The following is a 12117-nucleotide window of genomic DNA, read 5'->3' as shown; positions in this document are numbered from 1 at the left end:
ATCCAGCTTCCAGACTGACAGCTGCTTGTCTAAAATAACCCTCAGTTAAAAAACACACCAGAATATCCTCACTCAAGCTATATAATCTCTGCTTGCTGTTGATGTTGGTTTGTCCAGACCAAGTGCAGAAAGACAGTTTGCTTTTCAACTGATTGTGACTCCTGAAACTTATCCCAGGTTTAAAATATCAGATTAGAAAGGTGTCACAAGGCATCACAGTATGCCAAGTCATATTAAGACTCCTTTTTTTGGGAGGGATTCTCAAAAGCAGCAGATTCTTTAGTGGACATGACAGTAAAAATGTTACAAGTGAGAAGAAAATTATACTTTCTGCCAGCTGGTGAAATGTTTTAAAACAGTGTCTAAGTGCTTTCAGGGATTTATTTCCAAGGATGCAAATTAATCTGTCTTGGGGAACTGTATTCAGCACCTGTAAAGGCAGCTGCAAACCTGCAGGGCTGTGTGACAGCAGACTGCTGGGCAGAGATGAAAGCATTCTTCTTTTTCAGAGCATTTAACTTATTTAGAAGTCTCCCTGACACCCCCAAATCCTCCCAGTTTAGTCAGTTTATCAAACACATCCATGCAGCTTGAAGCCAATAATTTTTCCCAGTCACCTCAGCAGCAAACATATGATTTCAGTTTTCTGCGAAGCCTCTGGGGTGTCCACAGTGCACTTTGCATGGCTGTCATTCTAACTCCTGTTCTATCAACAGCACCCTCACACTGGGAGTACTATTTATGGAGCTTCCTGAATTTTTTATAGGGACTCACACCTCTGTCTTGGCAGCAGAGTTGCACCCTGAAAATTAGCAGTATCACAGCTGTCTTTAACAATTCAGGATATAATTTGCACAGGTGCTTTTCTTTGAAACAACTTTCCTTAAATATCAGACTGCAGCCTTTTTGGATGCCCTAAAAGAAACACCTGCATCTCAATATCTATGATTTTCTAAGGGAAGATTTTTCTCCTCTTCCAGATTTTTGGATTTTTGGGTTATTCTTTTTTTATTATTATTCTTTTTTTTTCCTTCCCAGTCTTAAAGCTGTGTTCAATAGGAAAAAGAAAACATTTATGTCATGTAAAGATTGTTGCCATGCTCTTTCCCTACATTTGCAATATTCTCCATTGATAGAAACAACTACTAGTTCATTCTACCACCAGCTGTCCAGAAAACACTACACATACTATTCATTGAAATATTGCAGCATTTAATACTTACATGAGTGAAATCTAACCTTAAATTTAATATTCTTTCTATATGAGAAAAAATGCTATATATGCCTTAAACAATATTGTTAAGCTAATAGTTTACAGTGAGTTTTCAAATGGCTCAAGACATTGGTTTGTTGGTAAGTTATCTGAGCCCTAGTTCTCCACTGACCATAGTGGAAATGTACAAGTCTAGCTCACATATTGACGGTTTCACTTAAGCAATTACATATGTTGAATTCTATTTAGAACTGGATCTTATCCTTGATATCTTACACAGATTCTAGTAGAAATGGAAGTTTACAGAAAGCCAAATATTACAATCCCTCTTCTTAGATTTTTTTTTTTTCAAGAATTTTAGGTGCCAAGAGATTATACAAAATTTATAAGTTTAAAAAAACCTATATCAGGCTTCCCAGAGAGGTTGTGGAGTCTCCTTCTCTGGAGATATCCAAAACCCACCTGGATGCTTTTCTATGCAACCTGCTGTAGGTGAATCTGCTTTATCAGCAGGAGTTGGACTAGATGATCTCCAGAGGTCCCTTCCAACCTGAACCATTCAGTGATTCTGTGCTACTGAGAGACGGTTGCAGTGTACCTAATTCTGTAACTTAAAATCTAATAAGTTACATAATTTTAAAACTCTCTCTGAAAGGTAACTAATTTTAGAAATCTGTCAATAAGCAGAAATTCCCTTAGGAGCAGTTAGGCTCCTAGAATTCCATTCAATAACTTAAATATAGGTTCATATTGTCTTTTTCAATGTATAGACATATGCAATGCATCCACAATTGAATATCAAATATGACATAGGACACTGTTTGAGATGAGAAAGTTGAAGTTGTAGGGGAACCTACAGCATTGCAAATACCACTTGGCATCTTGGTTGGACAGTTGAATCAAGTCCTAAGATTCGGGATTCATCTCACCTGCTTTTAGATATCAACAACATTGACATCCATGTCTGAGTTGTCAACAGAGAGAAATGTGAAATTTAAGAATGAAAGTCCTCCAACACTTCTTAAGTATCTATCTTAAGGTGAGACCTTAAGAGTCATATCTTATAAATGCCTGTTTTTTTCTCATATGATTACTTAAGACAGGTTATAAGGCCAGGTCAGATATGATGTTGGCACTAAATTTCTAAATTAAGTGAAATTAAGCTCAGCAGCCACGTGTTTAATTGTAAGGCAGAAAGGAGGCAGAGAAAGAATACAAAGTTCCATTCATGCTCTGGGAGATGGCTGATTTGACAGACTGCAGACGGAGGAAGGATACATCTGCTCTCCTTTCATCCTACTTACATGTTATTTTTTAAAAAATTGAATGTTCTGTTTATTTTCATCATTATTTCTGTGGTGACTTCTGATCTGTATATAATTTGGTAATTATTACTTTTATTGTTGAATACTAAGAATTAAAACTGATTTATAGGTCACGTTATATTTCTGTTCCTTCAGAACTAAGTGATTTAGAATGTCCTATGATACTTGCTTAACATTTGTTACTTAAGCAAATAATATACCAGATGCACAAAAATGTAGCACAAATGACAGTGGAAAATATTTGTGATAAGTCAGACCTCATTAGCAAGTTCTCTTTCAATTAACCATTGGAAAAATGCTGTGTATAAAATTTTACAAATTACAAAAAGATAAATGCAATTTAGTACCTAGATCTTAATTTAGTCATATGGCTACTAATATTATATCTCTTAATAGAACCTTAATTTTCTACTGTACAATAATTAAGACTATATTTGTAACTACTAATAATTTGTATCACTAGAATAGTTGTATTACTAGGAGAATGTGTTTACCTAAAGTTCTTATAAACACCTTTGTCCTCAAAGCTGCACATTGCCCTCAGAACTCAGGTGACTGGTGGAAATTCACATAACAATGAAGTTTTAACTGGTAATCTGAAGGATTTATCACCTTACCTGACATTCTACCAACACTGTCTAAAATGTCCCAGGAGGCTGTGGACCTTCCTAGCACTGGTTGTTCATTGTCACCTTGTCCGCTAGGATGACCAGGTCCTCCTCAAGAAAGCTGCTTTCCAGTTGTTCTGTGTCAGCGTCTTGGTGTCTGTGGTTATTCCTTCCCAGATGCCAGACTTGGCATTTTCCATTGTTGCATACCTTGACATTTTTTCCAACTGAATTCCAGAACATATTGGCCCTCTGAAAGGCAATGCAACAATCTGATGTATCACTCACTCTTCTTGGTTTTACAAGATTTGCAGGTCCACTGAGAATACACTTGGTCCCATCATGTAGGCCATTAATGAAGATGTTCAGCTGTGTTGGCACCAGCATCTAGCCTTGGGGTACTCAACTAGTGACTGGCCTCTAGGTGGACTTTGTGTGACTGAACGTAACACTTTAAGCCCAAGAGATAAGTCACTTTTCAGTCCAACTCACTGCCTGCTTATTTAGTCCATTCTTCATCACTTTGTCAATAAGGATGTTGTGGGAGAAAGCATTGAAAGCCTTGCTGAAGTCAAGCTAAAGAATATTGGCTGCTCTCCCTTCATCCACCTGGCTAGTCATCTTGCAGAAGGCTGTCAGGTTGCTTGGAAATGATTTCTTCTTCATAAATACATGCTGAATACTTCCAATTACCTTCTCGTCCTCCATGCATTTGGAAATCTCTACAGCTTCCTGAGGAGTGGGAGTGGAGAGGGAGGTGCTAAGATCTTCTTCCTTGTGTGCAGTGATAAGACGCATGGGAATGGTTCAAAGCTGCATCAGGGAACACTCAGACGGCATTAGGAAGCATTTCTTTACCAAGAGGAGGGTCAAACACTGCAAAAGAAGTCCTAGAGAAGTGGTCAATGTCAAAAGCCTGTCAGTATATAAAAAGTATTTGGACAATAACCTTAAAAAAGAATTTTAACATTTGGTCAGACATAAATCAGTCAGACAGTTGGACTAGTTGATCATCATAGTTTCCTTCCAACTGAAATGCTCTATTCTATTCTATTCTATTCTATTCTATTCTATTCTATTCTGCTCTGCTCTGCTCCACTCCGTATCACTTCCAGAACTGTTTGCTCCAACACCTTCCCAAGTATCTATGTGAGGCTAAGCAGCTGGTAGTTCCCTGGATCATTCTTTGTGCCTATCTTGAACACACAAGTGACATTTACTTTATTCCAGTCTTTCACTGGAAGTTTAAGAATTCAAGCTAAAATGATGGGCTTATCTATAGTGACAGAAGAACCAGCATGTGTTCAAAGAGAAATCCCTGGCACAGAGATAGAGTGGACAGGGACATCAGCAAAGTCTCAATCCATCTGCAGTAATTGCATGTCAGAGTCTCATTGCTATTACTGCTCATCATAAAACATATGGTTAGAGCAAGTCAGGGTGAGGAGAGCAAAATTCAACAGAAATAGTCTGCAAGGTTAATCCATGAAGATGAAGACTGGAAAGTAGTCACCCAGCTCTGCTAATTACCAACCCTGTTAAAATGTGTAACAATGACTAGATGGGAATGCAAAACAAGCAATGATGCTTTTAAAGAAAAATCTTGCTGAACCTGTTAAACGTACGATAATACCATTTTCTCTTATCCACTCTTTATTCTGTGCTCTCTTCAATTCAGTCATCCAGCAGAACATTTAATCCCTGATTCAATAACACACTCCTATATTTGTGAAAACATTTTTATTGATGAAAATATTCATTTATAATCCAAGTGCACCTTTAGTTATCCCAATTAATTTATTAGTTTATGGCACCAGTACAGTGTTGACAATTTAGAGTGACAAAATACCCTGTTCAAGTATTTTGTAGTCATCTAGTAACATGTGAAAGGCCCTAGGATTTCAAAGACTTCTGCACTGGGCTCTCCAGAAGATTTGCCTTGTCCAGCAACAGAGCTAGAAGAGGTAGATTTTCTTTCTTCTTCAGAAATTTGGACTACTAATTTGGGCTACATAATTAACATTCAATTAACTAAATATATGAGATTCTAATCTCATTTAGTCAAGTATCAAAGAAATTATTCACCTTCCCTGACATAAGTGTTTCAGTTTCATGTTGCTTAAGGTATCCCACAGAATGTTGCCTGGTCTCTATCTGTTGCTCTAGAAAGACTTGGTCTCTCTCAGGCTTCACCTGCTGTTCACATGCAGTTGTTTAGGATAACTCAGGCTGTAACAAATGGCACTGGTGCCTGTTTTTAAGGGACTGAACGAGGCCCCTTTTAGTAGTGCAAAGGGAAAACACTGATTGTCCTCATTGTATAGAGAATTATTCACCCAAGCACCTTAGGTCAGCAACGTAAATGGAGACAGAATGCACTGCATGACTCTGAAATGTGCTTACACTCGTGGACTCCCAGGTCTAACCAACTCTCACAGATTAGAAAATTACTCACGACATATCAAGTACTATCCAAAGAATCAGAAATCTAAGCAGAACAAGAATTCTGATGTCCCAATTTCCAAGGCCCTGTTAAAATATGCAGCATTATTTGGCATGGACCAGATGCACTTCTCTTTAAAGACCTACATATAGATGATTTCTATTGATTTCAGCTCTGGGTTTGACTCAATATAAGCTATTCCTTCAAATATGGATACTCATGTTGTACCTTGAAAGGTCCATGAGGCAGCCCAGGAAATATTCCATGCTGTATGATGATTGCTCTGTATTTCTGTTGTTTGCTTCTTGCTCTGGACGTCAATATAAGACGTTTGCTCTTACAAGAGTTAAGAGCTGTGTACTTAGTGATTGAATTGCTCCATGATAATCTACACTCATGAGCTATTATAAAAACTGACTTAATAGTGTTACCTAAATGACATTTGGATATGATACAGCTGTCTAAATCATATTGTTATAACTACCTTTTTATGGCCAGAAAAACAGTTCCAGTCATTCTTTTACCATTCAAATTACTGTGATGAAAAACCACCTCTCTGAGAAAAAAACCCCAAACAACAGAACAACAAAACAACAAAAAGCATGGCAAAGAAATAAAAAGGTTTCTGAAAACACCTTTCTTTTTTTAATCTGGGTTAAACACATTTTTTTTCCTTGCTTATGAAAATATTTGGAATGCACTAACATAATTTTAAAATTCTCTTCCCCTAATCAGATCCAAATGCAGATCATTGATAAGAAAAATCACCATTAGTGGCCAAGTCATTATAGGAGCTTGCATTCCCAATTTAATGTAAGAAAGCCTGACTACTAGGAGTAACAACTTGGAGAGACTTTTGTCAAACTTTTGACTAGGAAAAAAAAGGCCAAATTATAAACTGTTATATCCACCCTGTATGTTCTAAGCTGCAAGACAAGTCCTCTGGAGATACTTGCCCTCTTCCAATGGCAAGGACAATCAAGGACACCTTTGTGACTACAGTAAAGGCTGAAAAGACAAAAAAAAAGCCAAACCCCAAAACTCAAGTGCCTACTCAGGGTGCTGTCAAAGCTCACACCCCTAAAATGGTTTGTCTCCATTTTTTTAGCCTGTTCCAATGAAATGACACATTACAGCACACCCAGCCAGGCTGTCTGCCAGCACCCCGCAGAAAGCCCATAAGGCAGCTATGTGGACAGGATGCTAGTGGCAGGTGTAATGTACCATCTGCACAGCCATCTGGAGACCACCCTTCCTCAGGGTACAGGCGTAGCACCAAGGCCTCATTCTTCTTCCACTGAAATGAGAGGGAATTTTAAACAACAGTTAAAGACACTACCTACCTCTTCTCCATGAAGGTTTAATTGATGAAACTAGAATCAGTGCCCTGACCTAAGCCAGAGAAGGGTGCTCAGCACCTGCTCAAGTTTTGAGTTTTTCCTGCTGGAAGATGTGATAGAGCAGCAAGGAAATAGAACTGACAGAAATAATCAAGCTTGTAATAAATATTAAGTATAAACCAGTTAAAGTACCTGGAAAATATGCCTCTAACGCAAAACATGTAAACCAAATAACCCCTTATTTCTAGATATCAATTTACTGTGAAGGCAATTTTCAGAATATTATCTTTCATCAAATACAAAATAGCCCAAATCTTCCTTTCTATTCTGCTCCAACTCTGTAGCAGTATTAATTAATAAGGGATCATGGGATGCAATGATCCCAAAAATGAGGAGACTTTCATGGAAAGTAAGCTTAATGCTGCAACAAGAATAGCAGTATTTTAGGAACATGGATTTGTTTCCTGTATATAATTTAGCATAAAATAGGATTCCTTTCTTCTGTCTTCAGATCCTTTTAAAATTTCTCCATACCATTAGAAATATAAAATCTAATGAAGAATTCTTGCCTACAAAATCAACAAAAAATGTAATAATTTCAATGGTTCTGATCCTATTTTTTCTGTCACATGACTTTTCAACAGTCATCTTACGGCAGTGATGCTGACTCTATGCCACAAATGCTAACATCAGGGCACAATGCTTCTTTCTGTCAGTAGAATCTAGCTGGCTTAAGGTGTTCATAAGGCCCGGTAACAAATATTTTAATATAAACAGGAAAATATGCCTCCAATGTAAAATTATCCAGAGTAGCACCTTAAGTCTATAAATCCCTTTGCCCTGAAGATAAATCCCAGAATGTCTTCCACCAAATCCAGAAAAGACCAAAACTTCCTTTTCATTATTCTGGGGTGATTGGTTGTGCCTATAATATGTGGTAGGTGCATCCCACGGGACATCTTAAATACTTATTCCATGTATTATTCAAGAAAGTACTTTTTTCAGCTCCCCAACCTATTCACCTACTGAGATTTTTCCTCACCAGGAAATTTTGAACATCCAGATTGCGAAGACTCTAAAATACTTGTGATGAATGTGATGGGCATGTATATTTTTAAAAACAAGGCTTCAACTTAGAAGTAGCACGTCTACTTCTTCTATGTTCAGCCAAGAGACACTGCCATATTCAACCCACATCTCATGAGCTGTCTGCCACAGGATAACTAATTTTAAGGAGAATTTCTCTTATTGCACCCACCACTGACTTCAAAGGAATTGTAGATAGCCAGTTAGGAACAGGTCCCTAACCTCTGGATGCACTAAGCCCAGTGAGATAATTTCGCCATTATTATTTAAATTATGTTTTTTCTAGCAAACTCAATAATGACTTTCAGGTTTACTCCTTTGTTTAGTATAAAGAGATAGCAGTAATTCTTCATCCACCTAATACGTATATTAGACAGTAAACGTATAATTGATGTAATCTTTCCCCTATAGGTTGATATTCAAAACCATCCTTAATTTTTCTTGAACATTTAGTTGCACTGAATACCCTTCCAGATCTCTTTAGACTCACCAGAGTTCATTCAGAATTATTTCTGCACACGGGATCAGCATCACAAAGTTAAAGAACATTGACTCTTTATCTAATAACCAGGATAAGTTATTCTCTTCCTTGGTTAGCTGTTCTATTGTCTCCCAAAATATTTTAAAACCTGAAACTATGGAAGTTAATTCCCCTCTTAAAAGCATTTTATTGATCATAAAGACATTGGCACATGACAGCCACAAAACCCTACTGACATGTACTAAGCTATATTGGCAAATCTGAGTGCTGACTGCTTTGTTCCACTTTCTGTTAGTGAAATAAGCTGCATGGGAAAAAAAGAAAACCCAGGCATTTTTGTCGATATAATTACAACTACAATAAAAGGTTTTGTTGCCTTGGCCAAAGATCACACCTCATCACATGCTTGTTTCTAGTAGCTCTACAAGTAAGAGGCTGCAATTCAGGCATATGCATAAGCAAGTAAAGGACAAATGTTTTACTAAAAGACTGACTGTTAGGATAGTGGGCATCCTCAGTTCCCATGAATAAGATCTGACCAATTCATACAATGCATCTCTAGTTCAGCAAAGGTGTAAGTATGTGTTTAAGCACATGGCTCAATTCCACTGAAAACAATAAGAGTTATATATGTACTTAAACACATTATTGTAGAAAAACTGGATTATTTATCTACTTAAGGGTTTTGTAGCATCAGAACTTCTGGCTTCCACACAATTGCCGATGTCATCTGTTGCATGTCTGGATCCAGCATTAAAATAGCCAGGTAAAACACTCACAAGGGTTAGTACAATGTACCAAAACTTCTTCTGCATCCAGGGGGTAGGCTATACTAATTTTGTTACAAAGAACACTCCTTGTCTTTCTTCCAAAAGCTTTATCACAATAGGTAATGATACTGCTGCCAGGAAATTAAAACCCATCAATTTCCTGTCTGGCTAGATGCAAACTCCCCATACACTAATTAGTTTATCCATATGCAAATGCTACAGTTAAGGAGTATGGCTCTGGAAAGCTAATAGATTAATCAGTGTATCAGAAAGCTAATGACATTTCCTGCCAGTTTTCTCAAAAATACACATTAGGGATATTAATGTTATTACTAGACTGATAAATAAGTTTTATCCTCTGAACTCAAATGAAAGTTTAAAAGAGGGGAAGTAGAAGAGTAGGAGAATGATTGTATTTGTTTTATACACAGCGGGCATCAGGGACTACGCCATGGCTTGCCTTGAAAAAAATTATATTTGCTCTTTTTCCCACTTCTAGCATTTCCAGGTGTCTGTCTGTTTTCAACATCTTCCTAGGCCTCAATAAATTTGTTGAAACAAGTCTGTCATACATTCAGTGAGTCACAGCTGAAAAATAAAAGTAAACCCTCAGTGGGATAAGTGCACTTTAGCTGGAGACCAGGAAAAAATGTATTGGTTTTTTGAAACTGGTGGTGATACACTTTAACAACTTTTTTCCAAGCTTGTTTTGTTTTGAAACTGTCAGAGAATGTTCACTGAATGTTTTGTAAGCAAAACCACTATCTCCTAGGACTATAAAAATAGTACTTTGGAAAAGAGAGATACTTTCCTAACGATGACTAGAAGAATCTGTGAACTCAGGGGAATCATTAGTTCAGATCAAACTCTCGGGCCAAATTTTCACCTGAGGAGGTATAAGATATTTGTTGTACTGATTGCCTGAACCACTTCCCCACCAGGGCAGACATGGGACGTCAGGCAGAAACAGCACCAAACACAGGGCTCAGGCATGAACATCAACTGTACACACTTTTTTATTTCCCTGTTCACAGTTAATTCCTTGCAGTCCCTCCAAATTCTTTCCTCATTCTCTTTTGATATACACTCCCACTATCTTATTTTCAGGCATTTATCAGACTTTTGAGATTACAGAATGTGAACTACACAGGTAAGTCATGAACATTGCATATCTTTGCAGACCTGGAGTAGAACTGAAAAAAAAAGAGATCAAGAAATTGTTTAAAGACAATTCTGAAAAGCTTTTGTACTGCAAAGATGTCAGGTGAGGTTGGGCCTTGGCACACGGCAAAGTTCTTTTGAAGGCCCAGGGATGCATGATTTTGAGCACTGTCCATAGGGTCTGATCTTAGAAATGGATTTAATTAGTAGTGCCTAATTATCCAGCCAGAGATGGTTCGATGATTTATATTCCAGACTTGAACCTCCAGGAAGCTGACATGAGTCTTTTTTTCTTTCTATTATCTTTTGCCATCATTTGCAGATGTTGTTAACATATTATCCATAGGCAACAGTAAGCTGGTCTTCTTCATAATCTCTTTTCTGTTTTATTAACTTTGAATGCTAGGTATTATTCTTTGTTTCATACCTCAGTGCTTACCACATATTCAGTCACTCCTGTTCTTTCTAGAGTTGCTCTTTCTAGAGTTGATCTCCCATTGTAAGCCTTCTGTAGCATTAGTAAGTTGGAGTTCTGCAAACCAGTGAACTTTAAGTATAAACTAATGTATGTGTCTTTTTAGTAATTCATTATAAAATAAGGATTAGATTTTCATGAAAGTATAACCTACATAGCTTGAATACCACAAGAAATAATAAAATAATACATAATAACATTTTTTTTTATCTTTCATATCTTCATAACCCCTCCTTGGAGGTGTTCAAGGCCAGGCTGGATGGGGCCTTTAGCAGCCTGAATTAGTGGGAGGTGTCCCTGTCCATAGCAGAGGGGTTGGAACTAGATGATCTTTAAGGTCCTTTCCAACCCAAACCATTCTATGATTCTATGAACATCATAAACCTAGTAAGAAATTCCCTTTCACTCTAGATAACCTCTTGTCATTCTCTTGAGTGTGTAGTTATTCTTGCTGAGAAGACAGTTGGATTCTTATTTCCTTGGAAGGAATTGATCTCATGTAACTTTAAATATGAGATTCAATGTCAGGTACAGACAATTGACTTCAGATTTCTACAGCATTGAGTCTATACGTAAGCTCCAACTACCATCAATATGGACAACTACACTTGATTAGATAGATGATTCACTTTTTAGACTCCATTGATTGTATTGACTAGAGATATAAAACAACTGCCCAGACATATGTTACTAGTATTGTTTAGCCCTCCACAGAGGCTTACAAACATTTGTACAATCCTGGCATCTATGACTCAAGATCTATGGAAGACATCTGTCATTGAGAGGTAAATCACAGAGGCCAGCTGATATCCGTAGTGTGTTTCAACAGAAATTATATACCTATGTGGAGAAAACTGAAACAAGATTTCCATTGACCATACCCACTAGAGAGTTTAGACAAGTGTATAACTCTACATGCAGGACATGTAAATTTAGGCTTCTTAATCTTAATCTGAATGCCAGCTAGGCTAGGTTTTGCTCTCCATCTCAGAATGAGATATCCAGAACGGATGTCTTGCATTGCTCGGGTTGCTCCCTGTCGTGATATGGGGGTAGGTGTGCTGAGACTGAGGTCACACTACCACTAACTCAGGGTTTTCATTAGCAAAGCAACCTCACTATGCTTCAGTATCACAGCAAATACATCCTGATTTTCTCCAGATCTTGTTATCCTGGCCTTGGTATTGCATTGCGCGGTGAAGTTCTGGTCAGAGC

The sequence above is a fragment of the Cuculus canorus genome, chromosome 1, assembly GCF_017976375.1.
Source record: "Cuculus canorus isolate bCucCan1 chromosome 1, bCucCan1.pri, whole genome shotgun sequence".
Lineage (NCBI taxonomy): Eukaryota > Metazoa > Chordata > Aves > Cuculiformes > Cuculidae > Cuculus > Cuculus canorus.
Note: the sequence above shows the minus strand (reverse complement) of the source record.